The sequence below is a fragment of the Ascaphus truei genome, chromosome 8 (assembly GCF_040206685.1).
Source record: "Ascaphus truei isolate aAscTru1 chromosome 8, aAscTru1.hap1, whole genome shotgun sequence".
Taxonomy (NCBI): domain Eukaryota; kingdom Metazoa; phylum Chordata; class Amphibia; order Anura; family Ascaphidae; genus Ascaphus; species Ascaphus truei.
Genome location: NC_134490.1, coordinates 31,061,613 through 31,083,066, shown reverse-complemented (window position 1 = coordinate 31,083,066; position 21,454 = coordinate 31,061,613). Strand labels below are relative to the sequence as shown.

At 37.2% G+C, this 21,454-nt stretch overlaps 1 long non-coding RNA gene across 6 annotated transcripts in view; it reads right to left on the bottom strand.

Moving 5' to 3' along the window:
• Nucleotides 1–21,454, bottom strand: part of LOC142501340 (uncharacterized) — a 60,408-nt gene that overhangs the window by 32,963 nt on the left and 5,991 nt on the right. The window lies entirely within an intron of this gene.

The following is a 21,454-nucleotide window of genomic DNA, read 5'->3' as shown; positions in this document are numbered from 1 at the left end:
TTACATCCACCACCAGTTTAAGTTCTTTCAAATCTAAGGCTGTCTCACATTTTAATGTGGTCTGTAATTGTTTCATACGCCCATAATACAAATTATTTTTAACTGTGCATGCAATGTCTTGTATATAATGTATACCCTGCTCATTATGTAACTGTATTTGTAACCATGTATTATTTGTCTTAACTCTGTGCCCAGGACATACTTGAAAACGAGAGGTAACTCTCAATGTATTACTTCCTGGTAAAACATTTTATAAATAAATAAATAAATAAATATATTTCCTGGACACAGAGGACCCAGGAACCTGCCAGAGACTGACATGGGGGGCCACCTGCTTAAGGTACCTCCTGAGATAGGCTGGGGTGATAGGCTGGTAATGGGAATATCCCTCCAGTCCTGCAGATAGGGTCTGGGGAAGTAAGTTAGCCCTTACAAAGGGATAGGGGTTTGTTTATTTTGTTTATTTTGCCGTGTTAAAGGAACAGGCACAATAAAGCCGGGATTTTATTTCACCCTAATCGGTCTCCATTAAATGTACCTCTGCACACATCTCTTACAGATACACATACTGCTCTGCGTATAATACAGATACACACACTGCTCTACGTATAATACAGATGCACACACTTCCCTGTGTATAATACAGATACACTGCTCTGTGTATTATACAGATACACATGCTGCTCTGTGTATTATACAGATACACACTCTGCTCTGCGTATAATACACATACACATGCTGTTCTACATATAATATAGATACACACTCTGCTCTGCGTATAATACAGATACAAACACTCCTCTGCGTATAATACAGACACACACACTGTTCTGTGTATAATATAGATACACACAATACTCTGGGTATAATACAGATACACACACTGCTTTGTGTATAATAGAGATGCACACACTACTATGTGTATAATACAAATACACACTGCTCTGTGTATAATATAGATACACACGCTTCTTTGTGTATAATACAGATACACACTGCTCTGCGTATAATACAGATACACATACTGCTCTGTGTATAATACAGATACACATGCTTCTCTGCGTATGATGCAGATACACACTGCTCTATGTGTAATACAGATAAACACACTGCTCTGTGTATAATACAGATACACACACTGCTCTGTGTATAATACAGATACACACTGCTCTGCGTATAATACAGATACACACACTGCTCTATGTGTAATACAGATAAACACACTGCTCTGTGTATAATACAGATACACACACTGCTCTGCGTATAATACACACTGCTCTGCGTATAATACAGATACACGCACTGCTCTGTGTATAATATAGAGATACACACAGCTCTGCGTACAATAGAGATGCACACTGCTCTGTGTATAATACAGATACACACACTGCTCTGCGTATAATACAGATACCCCCGCTGTTCTGCGTATAATGCAGATACACATGCTCTAGGTATAATACAGATACACACGCTTCTCTGCGTATAATACAGATACACACGCTTCTCTGCGTATAATGCAGATACACACACCGCTCTATGGATAATACAACTACACACTGCTCTATGTGTAATACAGATACAAACACTCTTTGTATAATACAAACACACACTGCTCTGTGTATAATACAGATACACGCACTGCTCTGTGTATAATACAGATACACACACTGCTCTGCGTATAACACTATCCCAGAGAGGTGAAGCAGCCACACACAGGGAAAACCTGAGATCCTGTGATATTAGAAGAAATAACTCCCCAGCTCGGGTTTAAACAAAGACGGGTGTCTCTGGCTGGTGCTGTCTGCGCACTGGCTGCGTTGCCAGGAAACTAAGTTTGCTTATAATGAATCGCAGAAAATTAATGACTCTCGCTCCACAAGCTATTTTAAGCAGGAACTCTCCATCCGCCTGTGAGAGGTGAAGAATTACTGTACTCCTAGGGAGAAAGCCTTATAAACTCTAACCTTCCACCTTTTAATTTCTTCCTTTCATGGATTTTAACCTCTTCCCTGCCACAGGCCCCCTCTAGGAAGAGATAGTCTGAAAATAGAATGTTTTGTTTCAATGCAATTCCCCTTCTCAAGTTGGATTTTTGTTGCTGTTGCGGTGAGGGGCATAGATTTTATGTTAACAGCTCCAAAATATGTGTATATCTTTTCTTTACCAATAGCCTTTATTTTTCTGTTCAATTTATAATTCTTCGCAGCTTTTCTTTTCTTCTGAGGGGACTTTAAAAATGGCCGCCATTGTAAATTGTAATTAAACACTGCTTTATAAAGTTTTGCGTCGCTGGTCCCTCTGGCAGGGAAGGGGATCCGTTTCATTGTAACAGGCAAAACATTTATTTTTCCTGACACAAGTTGCCTTTCATTTTTTCAACGCATAATTTTTTTGCAACAAGTTTTTTGTCAGAGGGGTATTTAAAAATGGCTGCCATTGCAGGTTGTTTTTCGAAGCCGTTTGGAAATCTCTGTGGTGGCTGCAGGAGCAGCAGCTTCCTCTCCTACGTCACAAGCTACGGAGTAGCATACCACTGCTTTCTGTTTTATTTTCACACCCCACTCACTGTACCACTGCTTTTTTTTATTTACATACTTATAATTCCACTTCCTCTGCAATAAGGCTTCTTATAGACAAGCCTCTCCCTCTCTTTAATCTTTCTCAACAAGTGTTAATTAATAGATTATATCGATATCATTGAATACATAATGTAGCCATGCTGTAAAATGGACTGCAGTTTCCTCTCCTGCTGGCAGTAAACCTGGTAAGTTACAGGGATGCCAGCAGTAATCATGGAGGTTTGCCCTCACACCCTGGTGAGGTGCCCTATGTGTGGATGGGGGTGGCTACATACTCTGAGTCCACCGTTAGTGACATCAGAGATGTGCCTGCCCCCTGAGGGATATAAGGCACAGCACTGCTAAAAGTTAGTGTGTTGGCGTAAGGAGCAAGTCTGCGTTGAGACTTGGGAATCGGTGGCACACTAGTGCTTTAACTAGTGGCCCTATGTTATGTTAAGTAACATCTAGCTGACCAAGCCATACTGTGTCCAGGGACCTGGCACAGGGGTGATCTCCCTGAGGGGAGAGGGGATCCCACTCTATTGGGAGGGCGTACCTTTGAAAGGATAACACAGCAAGATGTGTGGCTAGACAAACCACTGTAAGGGGCAGTTGGCCCGCACCGTAAGCCACAATAAAGACAACCTTGGTCAAAGACATCTTCATGTGTGAGTCTGAACTTACTCTACATATGATGGCACCATGGAGGAGTTCCTTATCAGAATCATCCCCATGCGGACGCAGGGATCCTGATGAGGTGGAGGCGCTGCACTGGATATAGGTAGGACTCGCACACACTACCTCAGCTGCCTGTCTGGGTTGGCAATCCCCACACAACATCATGCGGGAGACTCAGGAGTCCTGTTGCCAACAGGTGCACCACCAGACACAACCATGTAATGGGGACTGGTTAGACCACAGGGGCCAATGTGAGATTGGGTGGGTCAGGCTAGGCCAGAAAATTCGTTACAATTATAATTGCAGACCTCTTGAAATCAGGATCAGTACCACTACTGGTTTTTTTTCCAGCCACTTCGACCACAATTAAAAGCAGTTATAGGGCTGAGTGCTTTCACTTTATAGCAACGTTATCACACCTAGCAATCTGCCTTATTGCCAACACTGCGCTAGAAGGACAGCCACAAGATATACAATACAGAATAAACAATGGGGTTGGTTCGTATTTAATAGGGTCACTGCATTGAATCAACGAAATGGTTAATTAGACGCCTGTAATTTTCTTCTTGTGACTACGACAGGTGTAATGCCGTTTCTCAGAGCTGATGCAGATCAGATACCGAGGAAAGGACACAGATGCAAAACTCGTACATCCTATTATAAAACGGGTGTTGTTTAACCTCTCCTATTGACACTGCAAATCACAAGCTGACGCACCATTGGATACGCTGATGCTATGGGACGCGGGATGAAAATGTGTTTCGTAGGAAGCGGCGTGTAAACGGAGCTATTATATATTGTTATATACTGCAGCATGGCGTCTTCAGTGTGTCCCTGATAGAGGCTGCCATCTTCACACAAGTCCATTAACCACCAGATTACCCTTTCTCTTCCAGAGAGGCCTGCAATGCATGACAACACAGCCAAAGGATACAAGAACAACCCAATTAAACCAGCAGGAGTTTTGTGTTTAATAAATCGGGAGCTGTTTTGATGCCAGGTTTTGCAGCCGGGGGGGGTGGGGGGGGGGGCTTGAGAAAAATAAATAAACATTAGTGTCAACTTGAACTAACTAACGGGTACCAAAAATGGCGACCTCCATTCACTCCCAACCGCAGGCCTTGAGAGTAACCAAGATCCAAGCTTCCAAGATTCTTAGCAAGATGTTAATTAAAGACATTTTTTTTATATTTGGCTTGTCACTTTATTTTTAAAGTTTGAACTTAGGAGCGCTACCCTACCATTTTGCTTTGTTATTATTATTCATTATAAACAAGCACATAATACTTATTATTATATAACCCTAGTGGTGCCTCCCACATGGAACTTTCAGACACGGGGCTCTGTGATTGGCAGTATGTTGTGTACACAGCTCATTAGAATGTTCCACTCCTCCACAATGAATTGGCTAATCTTACACTTTCATGTCATCTACATACATGTTCTTTTTTTGTTTTTTTTGCTTTTTAACAGAGGCCTTAATACACATTGTCCAAATATAGACACATTGATATATATATACCATGGCACACACAGATTTGCCCATACACACACGTACACAGATGCACACTATATATTGTTATATACTGTATACATAGTATTAAAGCAGCCATATTATATCCCACCATTCTTTTCTTATTATTTTTATATGTAAAGTCTGTGACAAGGTGTAATTCTACATTCTTATCTAAGCTGACAATCGTTTGGTGCTCCTGTTATACATCAGTAAAAATCCTGATTGTGTGCCTAACGAAATGGCTGCCGTCTAACTTTGTGCTGCAGTCTGTGAAATACTGCAGCTGCAATGTAACACATTATATCACTAAGTTCAACACATTATTGTTACGGCTTTCAGAGCCACAGATCTGATCGTGATACTTTGTTGCCAAAGGGCAGAGCTCAAAAATGTGTGTGAGAGCCTGTTTCAAAAGAGAAAGTGGATATTGCTTTCGAAATGGTTGCTATAGCAATCAAAGGATGATCAGTACATTAAAAAAAAACATTAAATATAGCATTAGGAGTAAAAAAAAAATGCAGACAGTATTATCTAATACTGCAATACTGTTGCTACGTCCCTGTTGGAGGCTTCCATCTTTACACAGGTCCATGTACCGCCAGTATTCTCGGGCGAGGGGGAGTAGGGGGCTTGTGCTTTTCATGTCCCCTCCTGTTGGACGCCGGCTTCGCGTGAAGAGGTAAGAACCGGTTTTTACATTCGGTTCTCTAGCTTTATGACATCAGTTATACTCATACAGCTAGGTAACCAAAGACAGAAACGGATTCACAGCCGGAGACCCCTTTTTTCCGCTTCCGTTGTGTAAGACGGCAAATGATAGGACAGCAACGAATCTGGGGAAGGAATCATTCACTGGCAATGCACACACAAAAAAAACAGCACCAGATTTATCAATGGGAGAAAAAAAACTGATTTCACTGGGGATTTTTTCCCCGTCACTTCGAAGACTGGCGTCTGTTTATCAAGGTCACAAACAATGACCTCAAATAAAAGGAGTACCATGTAAAACACTGGATTTTATTTCCATTAATAAATGTGGTGCAGTTTGTTTGTTTGTTCTGCTGTAGATTTGCAGCCAATAGATCTATTTGAGCGCAAAAGTAGTGCAAAAAAACACAGGATTTTTCAATAGAATAACACCTGTTAAATGGGATATTTTAAAGTAAAATCTGGTGCTATTTCACACACTAGTTTTGAGCCCGTTTTGCAGCCAGGAGACTTAATAAATACACAGACTCCTGTGCTGTATATCCATGAGATACATCAACCTGTATATAAAAGCTAAACGTGTAGGCATACCCTAGTACAGACTGACAGTGGCCCCTATGTAACATGCAGTGGAGGTCACTTCCCCACGCTGAATAATAATTTAACCCCATTCAGGCTTATCTCTTCTTCAGCACTGGGATATGACACTTCGATACGTACAATAAAAATACATTAAACCTATGTAATAAGATCATATTTGGTGTGTGTGTGTGTGTGTGTGTGTGTGTGTGTGTGTGTGTGTGTGTGTGTGTGTGTGTGTGTGTGTGTGTGTGTGTGTGTGTGTGTGTGTGTGTGTGTGTGTGTGTGTGTGTGTGTGTGTGTGTGTGTGTGTGTGCCAATTTCACTGCTAAAAAGTTTTACAAATCTTCATCAAATGTGCGTTGTACGTATGAAATGCGTTCTGTGACCTCATTGCGTACGCATGAAGCATAGTTAGTGGTTTAAAATTAAGTTTGACACACTGCACCGTGTTGAATAACTGATGGTTGCAATTGAAATTAAAACAGAATTACGTCACTTCTTCATGTACTCATAACCAGTGATAGAAAATGTCAATTATTAGTGTAATAATACATATAATAGCTGCACCGTGAAAGTAATATGTTTTGTTAAACTATACAATTACATTTACTGCCTCAACACACATTTTTGGTTGATACACAGCAACATAATTCTGTGCTGACATCAGCAAACCTTTTAGGATTTACACCGGACTCAACTTGGCGGACAATATTGACGCAGGTTCAACTCATTTTGGGGGGCGGGGGGACGTGCACGTAAAACCCCTGTGCACATACAGGGCTTTCCAACTAAGTACTGAAGGGCCACCAACCAGCCAGGTTTTCGGGCTCTGCTTCAGCACAGGTGGCTCAATCAGGGGCTCAGTGACTGAGCCACCTGTGCTGGAGCAGGGATATCCTAAAAAAACTGGCCTTTCAGTGGCCCTTGAGGACTGAGTTGGACACCCCTATTCTAGTACTTGCCATCTCGGCATCATTATCATCCCTTTTGTTTGCGCCCAAATATATTCCTGAAATAATTTTTGACGCTTAAGGCGAACATTAAGGAACAAAAGGTTAGTCCATAGGCACACACAATCATAATATAATTTGTGATCTAAGTGCATCAATCTTACACCCACAATGCCATTTGGGACCCATGGTTCCTAGGCCCCTATAAGTTGAAAGCAAAACTGACTTGATTCGCAGACCCTTCTATTAACCCCTTAAAACTGATTGCGTCTGGCGTTAAAATTGTCATCAGCGCTAGGCCCTAAACCATATTTCCGGGAATATTAAACACACACTGTTTTTGATATAAACATTCCCAGGCACTGAAAGAGTTAAACGCATGCAGGGAAAATCCTCTTTAACTGCCTTGCATAAATACTTATAAAACAGATACATGATTTCTCAACAATTCCAAGACCTAACTTGTATTCAAATAAAAAATGCATTACAATGCGTAAATGAAATATACCAGCGCTCAAGTAAATTAGCGAAAACTTGGCAGCGCAGCGTATCCATTGTGCTTTTAAACTGAATTCCACTTCAAAATCCACTTTGCACAAATAATCCGCGTGGGATATTTATAAATTTGTGTCTGGATTTTTTTTAACCTTCAGCCCCCCCCAAAATGATAATAATAATTGCAACGTGTTTTATTGTGATGCAGAAGTAAATCATATAAAGAAGCAGTTTGATCTTACAAATAGCAGGGCATTTCTAATCTAAATTAATCACAAATAATCACAATTATATTTCCAAAAATGAAATACCTTTTTAGCAGCTTTTGCTTCAGTTAGATGGTGACAAAGTTAAAGTCTTGATTCCCATCCTTGGGCAGATGAAAGAAGGGACCATGTTTTGCCCTGAATGTTGCTTCAGTTGGAAAACCAAAGTGACCCCAGTGAATTTTCACTCCTCCTTCCTTTCCCCCCACAGCCCTAAACATTACCATACTTTTCCTTGTGCATTAGTTCAAGGAAATAGGGTTAGACAATCGCCTCTGGTCCATTATTGGCAGCTAGGCTCACCCTCACCCTCTCAACTTCATGAGACCTTTTCTGCAAGACCAAAAGGAGAATCCCTCTCCCTGTCCCTCCCTGCCTCTCTTTTTTTTTTTTGGGAGCTGGGAAAGTCTGGGATTGAAAAGAGGCTTTGGGAATAATGCTGAGCTGAGGGCAACTTGGATGAAAAGGCACCATTCTGAGCAACCCAGACAGAGGTTAGAGGTCATCCCACCAAGGGTCTGATGATGTCACCAGCATTAGACATACTGCTTGATACATGGATGGGCAAGTTTAGGTCTAAACGCTAGTACCACTGTTAACAGTGGTCGACAAATCACCAAAAAATCTACTCGCCGAACAAAAAAATCTACTCGCCACCTAGTAATACACGTGTGCTGCTTGGGCCAATAGGAGCTCGCCACGATGTTAAATCCACTCGCCCGGGGCGTGCAAATGTATAGGTTTGTCGAACACTATATATATATATATATATATATATATATATATATTTTTTTTTTTTTTTTTATTTATTTATACAGTGTCCTGCCTGAATGTAAAGGGGACTGGAATACCGGAAAGATGGAAGCAGGCATGCCAGGACTTTAGAAAAAATGTATAAAGTTTATTACAAAACTATCAACAACAAAAAAATGATAAAATATATATATATATACACAGATGTAGATAGATACATGTGTGAGATAGATACATATTAAATGTCTTATACTACTCTGTACCATTCCATTTGTAAAAAGGTTGTGACAATATGCAACATATGTGTGTGTGTTATGTATGTATGTTTATATTATGTAAGTGTAGTTAGCATATATATATATATATATATATATATATATATATATATATATATATATATATATACACAGACACATAAATGTTGTGTAATATACATGTAAATTAATATATGTGTAATATATATGCATATATATGTAGAATTGCTAGTACATATTTGTTGGTATGATGCACACAAAAAGCTTACTTTTACATTCATTCCACATTAATAGGGGAGTTTTCCAGCTCATTTGCCATGTAGAATGGGGGATTCTCTTTCCCTGTGTCTGTGTCATTGACGATTTAAAAAAGCGACAATTAATCAAGGAAAAGTTCTTTATTTTTCAATCGCCTCAATATTACATATCGCTCATTGTAAAGCAGTTGTATGCTAGCTGCTGATTATAGTGCAGTATTAATGTCATGTTTAGTATGTTAATATTCCATGTTTATAATTAAAAAAATATATATATATTCCATGCATTTTTAGGAGTCTTTAGAAAAAAACTGAACACATCAGGAGAGGTATTTTATACATATCTGCATTTGTATAAAATGTATTGAAATAAATGTATTTGAATAAGGTAAGTTAGAAGCAATAAAGTAAAAGCAAATAATCTTGACTAAACCTGTCATATATGTATATTATCCCAAACAAAATGAATACATAAGACATTTGCAACCCCTCTCTAATATTTTAATAGCAAGAAGAATTGTTTTAATTTATTTATCTAATAAAATGCAAATATTTGTTACTATTCTCAATCATTTTGTAATTATTATTTTTAACTTTAAAACAAAATTCCTCATACCGTCTTAAACATTTATGATGTCAACTAATCATATTTGTCTTCAAAATACACATAATTCAGGATCGCACCACAATTTAATTTAAGCTTTTGAGCTGAAACACAATTCTGTTGTAGTTACACAATATTTTCAGCAACATAGGGGTGAAGAGCAGCTATAGACATAGAAATTAGGGAGAAGAGGCTCAGTGGAACAACACTGAGTTTGAGAGCAGGTGAATCCTGGTTCAATTCCTGGTGTCAGCTCCTTGTGACATTGGGCAAGTCATTTTATCTCCCTGTGCCTGAGGCACCAAAACATAGATTGTAAGCTCATCTGGGTAGGGACTGTCTGTAACAATTCTATGTGCTGTGCACTGTATTGTATTGTAATTGTGAGCCGCTTTGGGTCCCATTGAGAGAAAGGTGCTATATGAAATAAAACTATTATTATTATATCATTGGGGAGACCTTCATCCAGAAGTGGATTGACAAGGGCTAAAGATGATTATATATGTATATGGCTCCTTGTCTTTCTTTAGATTTACAATTATTTAATTCCCAAACAATAGTAAGTATGTAAATACTAAATTTAGCCAATGATGTAGCCCATACATGTAACTGCAATAGCAAATCAGCAATTTTATTTACAATGATTATTTTGCAAAAGTTGAAAGTGGTGTAAAATAAGATACAACAAAAGACAGGGGAGCCCAATGCTACATCCAATTGACAAAACATATATGGTAATAAGTATAAAGTTTAAATACTTCAATAATAATATTTTCTTGGTTATTTAGTTAAACCCTTTGGCCAAAGCGTCATAAGCCTGCATACCCCATCAAGGTATAACTTCAAGGGAGGTTCTAGCATTTTGCTGAATGGACATGACTCACTGTGGTTGTTTCCCCTCATACAGAGGTAAAAGGAAATGTTCACAGTGTAGTGTAGGACCTGCAAAATGTGGTTATACCTTGACGTTGGTATGCAGGCTTATGACGCTTTGGCCAAAGGGTTTAACTAAATAACCAAGAAAATATTATTATTATTTAAGTATTTAAACTTTATACTTATTACCATATATGTGTTGTCAATTGGATGTAGCATTGGGCACCCCTGTCTTTTGTTGTATACATTTGCCATGCTCACTGGCACTCCTTTTGACATAAATATATATAGATATATAAGATGTGGTGGGTGTTGGAGTTAGAGCTTACTGGGAATGTGTGTGTTAATAAAATAAGATAGCAAATTACATCAATCTAAACATTATATGTCCAATAAATCAGGTGTTATCCGAATACAATATCATTATTACTAACATATGGGGTTTGTTTCAGAGCCAGTGAGTGATTTCAGACTGATGATAATATATCACTAAAATATTAAGTATTTACAATAATAAATATAAGATAAATGCTCTGTTCATTAACTAACAATGGCGGATATAATGCTGGGTAACATTCATAGTTTATTTTCTGATATAAAAACACAGTTTAAATACTTTTGTTTAGGCATTTCCAATTTAATTGTGTTATATCAGGGGTACACAAACTGGGGGCGCTAGATTTTCGGGGGGGGGGGGGGGGAGGGGCGCGGCAGTTATAGAGGTCCCGCACTCTCCTCACAGGCATTTAAATTAAATGCCGGGGGACCACGCAACGTGTCTATAACACACTTCCCTTCCAGTGACGTGTCGTCATGGTAACCAGCGGGGTCATGTGACGTTACGTTACCATGGCAACGTGACATCACATGCCTCGCGGCGTCATTTAACGCCGGGGCCGAGCAGGTGGGGGGCGCACGGCGCGGAGGAGAGCAGGCAGGGATGCGCACAGGGAAAAGTTTGCGCACCCCTGTGTTACCTGATACCATAATCCATATATATTAAACATAATGTATTAAGTAATAAATATTACCCAATACATTTCAGTTTGCTATAGATCCCTTTCCTTGCAATAACATAATATTTTACATTTCATAAGGTAAATTATGTATAGTATTAGTGGAATATAAAAGGTTCTATCTAAACAATATACTATTAGGCTCCTATACACACACACACACGTATTAGAACATATTCATTTGTTATAGATTGGGGAGGAATATGCTGTTTTAGACTAATTCTATATAAAATGCATTTTTTGGCTGCTAGATAAAAAAAGCAGAATTGATTTAGCAGTATAAAGCTCACAATAAAATATGTACGTACATTAATATATATATATATATATATATATATATATATATATATATATATACATATACACAGTATTCGACAAACCTATACATTTGCATGCCCCGGGCGAGTGGATTTAACATTGTGGCGAGCTCCAATTGGTCCAAGCAGCACACGTGTGGTACTAGGTGGCGAGTAGATTTTTTTGTTCGGCGAGTAGATTTTTTGGTGATTTGTCGACCACTGCATATACACACACATATACTGTATATACATATATATATCTACACATATATACAAATACGATATATATCTACACATATATACAAATACGATATATATATATATATATGTGTGTGTGTGTGTGTGTGTGTGTGTGTGTGTGTGTGTGTGTGTGTGTGTGTGTGTGTGTGTGTGTGTGTGTGTGTGTGTGTGTGTGTGTGTGTGTGTGTGTGTGTGTGTGTATGTATATGTATGTATATATATTTATATATTTACAGACTTTAATTTAATATATATATATATATATATATATATATCCATATGCATAGTGTGTATTTGAACAACATATGTATATATACAATATATATAACAAAACAAGCAGAAAATGAAGTAGCGCCTCTATAATATCCTGACTAAGGTAAATTCTAAAAGAACCAAATGCTAATCATGGAAGCGTTTAGTGGGGCGGCTATACATATATATATATTCATATGTAATATACACAGTATATAGATAACATATGTATATGCACGAATTTGCACACATGTCAACGTCAATATTAAATCAATGATATACCTATTCAGAAAAACATACAACTGTTATGGTATATAGTTTATATAGAATATTATTTATCACAGTCTCTCTCGTGTGAGTGGTAACATGATACACACACATGAGTAGGACATGTCTGTTCCTGGATACATTCCTAGGACAGATTGCAAGGTCAATCTCTGCCATGCAATGTACATGTCACACAAGAACAATTCTGCACAGAATCAGACAGATGCCCTTTGTCTTAAAGAATGTAGAAAGGATGGGAAGTACAAACAGATATTATATGGATAAATTAATGCCAGGATAACCCAACTCCTGTACTGTCTCAGTAATATCCTACCACAATAATACTGATTAGAGCAGGGGTGGCCAACTCCAGTCCTCAAAGGCCACCAACAGGTCAGGTTTTAAAGATATCCCTGCTTCAGCACAGGTGGCTCAATCAGTGGCTCAGTCTTTGACTGAGCCACTGATTGAGCCACAAGTGCTGAATCTGGGATATCCTTAAAATCTGACCTGTTGGCAGCCCTTGTGGACTGAAGTAAGCCACGTCTGGGTTAGAGAGATGCGAATGTCTACAAAAGTACTTTCTTGTGACATTTTCTGCAAAAAAATCAAAATTTGACCATTTCAGTGAGAATTTAGCAGAAATTGCATATAGTGCTTTTCTCCCAATGGGCTACCATGGCTGATGTAGTAGATATAAAGCAATGGGTTCATGGCAATAACAGTGTGAGGAGCCTAATTGTGTGATAAATTAATATATCCCCCCCCCCACCCCCTCCTACATATGGAATGGCTCTCTATCTGCGTATGACACTGCTCATCATAGGAAGCCAATAAGCCTGATTAATAATCTGAGCATATTGTCTGCACTGGGTGTTTTAAATACACATTTACACACACCCCTCCCTGCATCTATTTTTCAAACTCAAGGATCAAGAAGAAAAAGCCTTAGGAAATGGGACATTGTCACCTCTCACAAAGTGACAGTGACGGATTCAAATCCTTTTTATGTTAACCCCTTCTTTGCTGGCCAAGGCTGGCAAGAAAGGGGTTAATGAGCATACCCCTTGAGTATTATAAAATAAATGTGGTCGTTTAATATACAGAATATACAGAACATTATATATATATATATATATATATATATATATATATATATATATATATATATATATATATATCTTTAGCTCTCGTCTTCTCATATACAAAACACAATAGAATACATGCATACAGAACACATATACAGTAACACAAATGTTATGTGTTATGTATATAACATTTTTAATATTTTGTGAATTGCAACATTTTGTCCATTTTATTGTCATCCTCTGCCATTTTAGCCTTTTTTTTCGTGAAAACAGAAAATGTCCTCTTCCTGTGCTGTTTCCTGATAAATGAATTCTGATAAATGTATTTATTTTGTCTGTAGTTCATATTATAGGTTGGAGTCAGATAGGTAAAACAAGGAATGAGTTGTTTGTTAATTTAATAGTGAGATAACCATTTCCATGTACATATTGTAGTCATGTGGTTACAGAGTTGATAGTATATATAGGGTATATAGATGTATGCCTTAACATGTTTAATGTAAGTTTTGTTACTTGAGTTCCCCTGAAACGTAAGATTTATCTCGTTTTTTTTATGTAGACACTTATCAAACACAAATTGATACAAAACATACACAGATAACAGGATATACATGGATATATAAATATACCTAGAGACATAGGCAGACAAGATATAGATAGATACAAAAATATATATGTGTAATGGATTAACCATACACATACTGATTGTACCCATAGATACAGAGAGAAAAAGAGGGGTGGGGGAGGTGTGTGTGTTATAGAGGAAATTGTGCAGCTCATAAGTGTGGGGAGCCTGTCTTATCCATGCCCTTGCTGTGGTATATAGCCTTCATGTGATTGTATGATTGCTTACACACAGCAGCAGGCTCTGGCTGCCTTAGCTGCTCCTCTCGGAATAACATGGAGATTGCAGTATCTGTCCCCCCTTGTATTTGCAGGGACTATCTATCTGCATTTATGCATAGTCCATGCATATCCATCAATTAAGATCCCCTTCTGTCTTGACACAGATTAATGGGGTCTGACATCAGCATAGCCAGCAAATAAAACACGGGGACAGCTTCCAGGACTATTATTAGCAGAGGGGTGTGTTGAGCCCAGTGCATTAATATGCACTGCATGTATATGAGTCACGCACGAGTATATGGCATGCACAGTATATCTAGTAGCCAAAGGCTATTCACCTGACATTTAATGTGGCAAAAGAACATTATGAAAGATCAAGTCAGTCTGCCATTGTGATTTGTTACTGATTAAAAACACTGCATTTACAGCATGCAAATGATATCAAATGTTTATTTATTCTAGTTAGTTCACTGTACACATGTTTATGATATATACTGTAGAGAAAAAAAGCAATTCTATGTTATTGTTTGTATACTTTTTTTTTTTTTTGCTTCATTGGTGTAACATTGCTTAATTTTTCAAATTAATAAAATACCTTCATGTAAAAGTCACAGTTTTACTGGAGGTAATGAAATGGTGCAGCTGTGTTTAGAGAAATATGTACATTTATAATATGATAAAGAGCAAAGAATATGAAAAATAACATAGAAACATAATTTTAGTTGCATTCTAATGAAATGATTGAACCCAGGCCACTCACTTTGAATTTCCTTCATTATGTTACTGATAACTGTAATGCTTAATCTATTGTTGTACAATAAATAATGACATAAATATATATATATATATACACTGTATACATATATACACTAGAGAGACAAAGAGAAATATGTGTGTGCGCTAATATAAACATCACATTTACATTTATAACGTATATATATATATATAAATATATATGTTGCTATATATACTATTTATATATATATATATATATATATATATATATATATATATATACACACCCGATATAAATAAGCTACATAGATGTATATATATATTTAATTATATAGATATACACACATATGTAACAAAACTTAACGTTAAATAAATATAAAGCTTGCAATATAGAAGGAGGATTAGACAATATTATTCCTTTGTCAATTACATAAAAATGCATTACAGAAATAGTTAAACCAATGCGACGATTGTATCTTTATTATTAAATCCAGCATTTATCTTTCCCTGGAATTGCACCATTATTAACCTTCTTATGAATATCTTAATGCTGCTAATTGTATGAGTAAAGGCACAGCACATGGTATGTGAAACACCCATCAGATAAACCCATTTTTTTAACAGTGGATTGGATACAGTGGACAGATTCCAGGCAGTGTATAGGATTATTCAGGACTGCTGTCCATGGTCCTGAAATTGAAATGAACTTGCTACTAGACCAGGGGTGGGCAACTCTAGTCCTCAAAGGCCACCAACAGGTCAGGTTTTCCGGATATCCCTACTTCAGCACAGGTTGCTCAATCAGTCACTGTTTCAGCAACGGTGGCTCAATCAGTCTTTGACTGAGCCACTGATTGAACCACCTGTGCTGAAGCAAGGATAGCCTGAAAACCTGACCTATTGGTTGGGGGCCCCTAAGTACTGGAGTTGTCCACCACTGCACTAAACTAAGAGGGGGATTTACTAACTATGGGTTAGTGTCATTTTTAAAACAGCTTTGCCATGTCTGAATGGAGTTTGGTGTGTTGTGCTGGGGTTTGCGTGGGCAGCATTGCCTTGCCTTGCAGGGTGTGTTTAAATGATGCAAACAAAGTGGAAGAGGCGTGGAAAGGGAGCATTATAGCGAACCGCCCATTGTTCTAAATTGCAGTCAGTAAATGACGGCAAAATCAGAGGCCTGTTAATAGTTTTTTCCGTCAGAGCTGCAGTTGGAGGCCTGAATATGCTAATTATATGGAATAATCCCGGGCACCAGTCTACAAATCATTAAAAAAAAATGTATTGCGATAATATAGTTACCTGGTTACCTAGTTACACAGTTACATAGTTACATAGTAGTAAAGGTAAAATGAAAGGTCAGAACACCCCATAATCTCTGTTGTTAGGCATAATTGTATTGTTTGTGTGTGAAGATGTGAGAGTATTTGTATGTGTCTGAGTCAAAAATGTCTTATGTCTGCACCCCGTATGGGGGGCAAAAATTGGAAGTACCTATTAGAGACATAACGCAATGCATTTCCCAACATGTTTGTACATTTTGTGCTGATGCCAGATCATCTTCACATTTATTACCCTGTTGGACAATAAATGGGGTACATGACTTTAATAAAATGTTCAGAAATTGCTCGTTAAGACACTATGGCAGGAGTGGCCAACTCCACTCCTCAAGGGCCACCAACAGGCCAGGTTTTCAGGATATCCCTGCTTCAGCACAGGTGGCTCAATCAGTGCCTGCTTCAGCCCAGATGGCTCAGTCAGTGGCTCGGTCATTCTGACTGAGTCACTGATTGAGCCACCTGTGCTGAAGCAGGGATATCCTGAGAACCTGACCTGTTGGTGGCCCGTGAGGACTAGAGTAGGCCACCCCTGCACTATGGGCTAGATTCACTAAAGGTCAATGTCTCCGCATTCAAATTTGACGTTATAAAAAAAAGGCATCTCAGTGATATTTTTTTAAACTACCGCCATATTCACTAACAATGTTTTATTCATAAGAGGGTGGTAATATGTGTGTTATTTGCATACATGCAAGATGTGTTAGCTCTTCCATAAATAATGCTAGCGATGCAGGTAAACAATAGCTCGTTGAAATCAGCGCTGATCAGCGCTAGCAGTGCAATTGTGCATGTGGGGGGGGGGGGGGGGGCAGGGAGATATCTCACTTTCCTACCAGAGGGCTATGTAATAGGATTTCTTACAAAATCATATGTCAGAAACTGATCTAACCTATAGGATGTCTGAGGCTACCAATGCATTGCAAATGAATGCCTTCATGCATCAAAGGGTTAACATACAACATAAGCACCATGAGAAATCAAATACAAACGCAAAATATCATATATGTGCGAATTGTAAGCCTTTAGTGGCCCAGTAGCCAACCGGGTTGACCAAGACTAGCTGCCCACTTGGGCTTCTAATGGGTTAATATATTAATATGTTCTAGATTGGTAATATTATGTATTTGTATCACATATTCTAGGTTGGCTATGTCCTATGGTACGTCCTGCCTATGTCTATAGTGGCCATTATATACATCACCATGATAGGCCTTAGGCCAGCCTGGGGTAGGTGATAGCAATTGGCAATATTTTTCGCCTGATATTGCCAGGTTTAGCGAATAGCATGCAAATGGTTAATTTGTCATTAACCACTCATTTGCATGCTCAGTTGATTTAGAGGAGGTTTACAGTGAGCCATGGAATTATTAGATGAGGGATAGGTGTATATTTGATAATGGGATGGATTCAGTGTGTGACCATCAATTTATTTCTTATTAACCTGAATATTCTCCGCCGAGTCCGAGACGGTGTAAAACCTCAGCGCAAATAGATTTGTATCCCATCTCCAACCAAGAGCTACTTAGCATAACCTCAACATTATCCATAGTAATTCATCCTCATAATATATTTATATTACTGCATGTTATCACTCCCACTACTGCTTGTTTATAATACTGATGCAAGTAATGCAAAGTATTTTTATTTCTTTTTTGCGGTATACAGAATACGTTACCGCTCTTACTTACAAATCTTCTACTTCTTATTGCCAAACTCTGAGCTCCATGTAATCCCCACTTCTCTTTTTAAAAAGTGTTATTTAATTTTAAAAAAGGGATCTCTCCCTTCCCGGTTTTACAACATAAGTATTATTCTGCTGTTATATCCAAACGTTTGGTCCTAATGTGTAACAGGTTTACGATTTCTTGAAATCAGATTGACTCTTACAGTATCTTTAAACATCCGACCCCTCTATTTTTCCTCACTGGTATTAAATTACGATTGGTCGGTGGTTATATTAAGAGTTAAATGATGCGCATATTATAATGAGAGGTATTAAATTATGTGTCTGCCAAAGAGTCTATTTTTCCGCTTCTCTTAGCATCAAAAAATAAAAATTACAATCTGACTTGACTTAAACCACTAATGAGGCTGTATCAAATATACGGCATTTAGCTAACAAGACGCTGATATTTTATGTATACGTCCTTGATTTTCCAAGGTGATACAGAATTGAATAGAATGAGCGTATGCCCTGATTTTAACTCCACCTCCATGGACCTCTACACTAATATTACAACCCAGTAGAAATCCGCATAACCCGTGCCTGTAATGTGCTGTATGCTTACAGTATATCGCAAGCACAGGGGGCATGCAATTAATTAACCACAAAGATGTGCAGAAAAGTCTAGTAAAATGCTATTATCGCGCCCAAAAATTCCACAGCAAATTTGACTTCGAAATCCTTTCCCCAGATCCCATTTGACACGTCAGTGATAGACAAAAATATGAACAGTGCAACCCAGTACACCTAATATGATGAGTGACACATAGTACACAAATACCACACAATATAATACAAAGGAATTCATATAATTTGGGAACATGTAACAAATCACTATCATGTGGAAAATCCAAATGTGAAAACAAAAAGACCTAAGGCCCAGGAAGGGTGATATCAGTAATTAAATGGTATGTTCTTTAACCCTGACGCTGCCAGAGAGGCGTGCAACGCATTTGCGTTGCAGCTTAAGGGGTTAACATTTACACAGCAAGTCTCTTGGATGTTTTAAAGTCAATTGAAAAGAAAATGCAGCAGGATTTGTTGTTTTGCTTGTAAATCTGGGGCTGTTTTTTTATATCAGTATTACCCCAGTTCTGCCGCTGATAGAATTATTACAATGGCACAGAACTTCTGATTTAAGTGATACAAAGTAAGTGTTTTTATTTATTTTTAAAAAGCAGGCTTGCAGATGTCAAAAATACCTATTTTATTTAAACCATGGTTTAAAATAAATAAGTAAAAAAAAACATCAAATATATAAAAGTATAAAGTATAAAAGCAGGTTTGCAGATGTCAGAAATGCCTATTTTATTTAAACCATGGTTTAAAAAAAAAAAAAAAAAAATATATATATATATATAAATATATAAAAGTATAAAAAAGTATAAATTCATCTTTTAAACCAGGATTATACTAGTTGTATAACTACAGTAGTTCAATCATATGTGTAAGAATGAACAGACGTTATACTGTATATAGAACAGCAGCAAATAAAATATAGAAAAACAGCAAATAAAATGAAGATAAACAACTAAACCGGATAAGATTTGGGGGGAATAAATAATTATCTCTGCCATCAAGCAAAATAAAAAATACAGCAGCAATGTGAGGAATGTTTGTATTAATGTATATGTTGTTTATTTTTTTTTATTTTATAACAGAGAAATGTAAACTTCATTATCCTCTATTATTTTCACAAAGCAAAGCCTGATTATTTTTTCCTCTTTGGTTAAAATGCTTCCAATTTTGGAAAATAGTCACAGATTAAAAAAAAAAAAAAAAATAGCAGTTGAAGGTTTGGAAATAACATTTAATGAGCTCCTTTCAAATGGCTCTGCAATGGGTTACAAAGCCAGCTATGATGGGGTTAAATACATCCTAAATAGGAAACGGGGTATTTCCATTATGGCATTTGAAAAACCCTTCCTATTCCCAAGAATGCATTTTCACACCCAGAATGACGTCACCAGAAACTAATATGTTTTGCATTCACAGTCTAAAATATACATCTTCTGCCTGTCCTCCCTCGGAAGTTATTAAGGAAACAGGCAGGAAATACCTGTCATGGTTGAAACAATGTGGGTGCAAATCCTGTATGGTATAAAATAGGCAATACAATACCGTTTGAAGATGAATATCAGAGGCAGCACTCCAGGTAAGTGGTCAAAAGAAATTTGTATTAACAAGACATCTTATCCAACGTTTCGGACCTCGTGCGGGATCTTACTCAAGAGAAAGGTCCTGCACGAGGACCGAAACGTTGGATAAGATATCTTGTTAATACAAATTTCTTTTGACCACTTACCTGGAGTGCTGCCTCTGATATTCGTCTTCAAACGGTATCGTATTGCATATATATATATATATATATATATATATATATATATATATATATATATATATATATATATATATATATATATATATATATATATATATATATATATATATATATATATATATATATAAATAAATGTATATTATAAAAATGTGTAAATATTTAGTAAAATCCTTTGCAAAGATTTATGTTTATATATGTGTGTGTGTGTGTGTGTGTGTGTGTGTGTGTGTGTATATATATATATATATGTGTGTGTATATATATATATAAAAATATATATATAGTTAATATTAATATATTAAATATATACACACACAGTGTGTGTGTGTGTGTGTGTGTGTGTGTGTGTGTGTGTGTGTGTGTGTGTGTGTGTGTGTGTGTATATATTTATATATGTGTGTATATATATATATATATATAGTTAATATTAATATATTAAATATATATACACACACAGTGTGTGTGTGTGTGTGTGTGTGTGTGTGTGTGTGTGTGTGTGTGTGTGTGTGTGTGTGTGTGTGTGTGTGTGTGTACTTGTGTTGAAATACTAAGGCTTTTTTGTAACAAAGTTTAGATGAAATTGACAACTGAATTTACATTACAGAGAAATATTGCTGAATAAAACTTGCAGAATTCTGCATAATAATATAATCATAACGATGTCAATATTGTTTCTTATTTTGCAATTCTTTGTGCTAATAGCTGGAGTTTATCACATTACAATCAAGTGTTATAACCTTATCACCCTAATATCCATTCAGAATAAGAACATTCACACTGTTAATGCTAACACACACATGTAGGATTCCT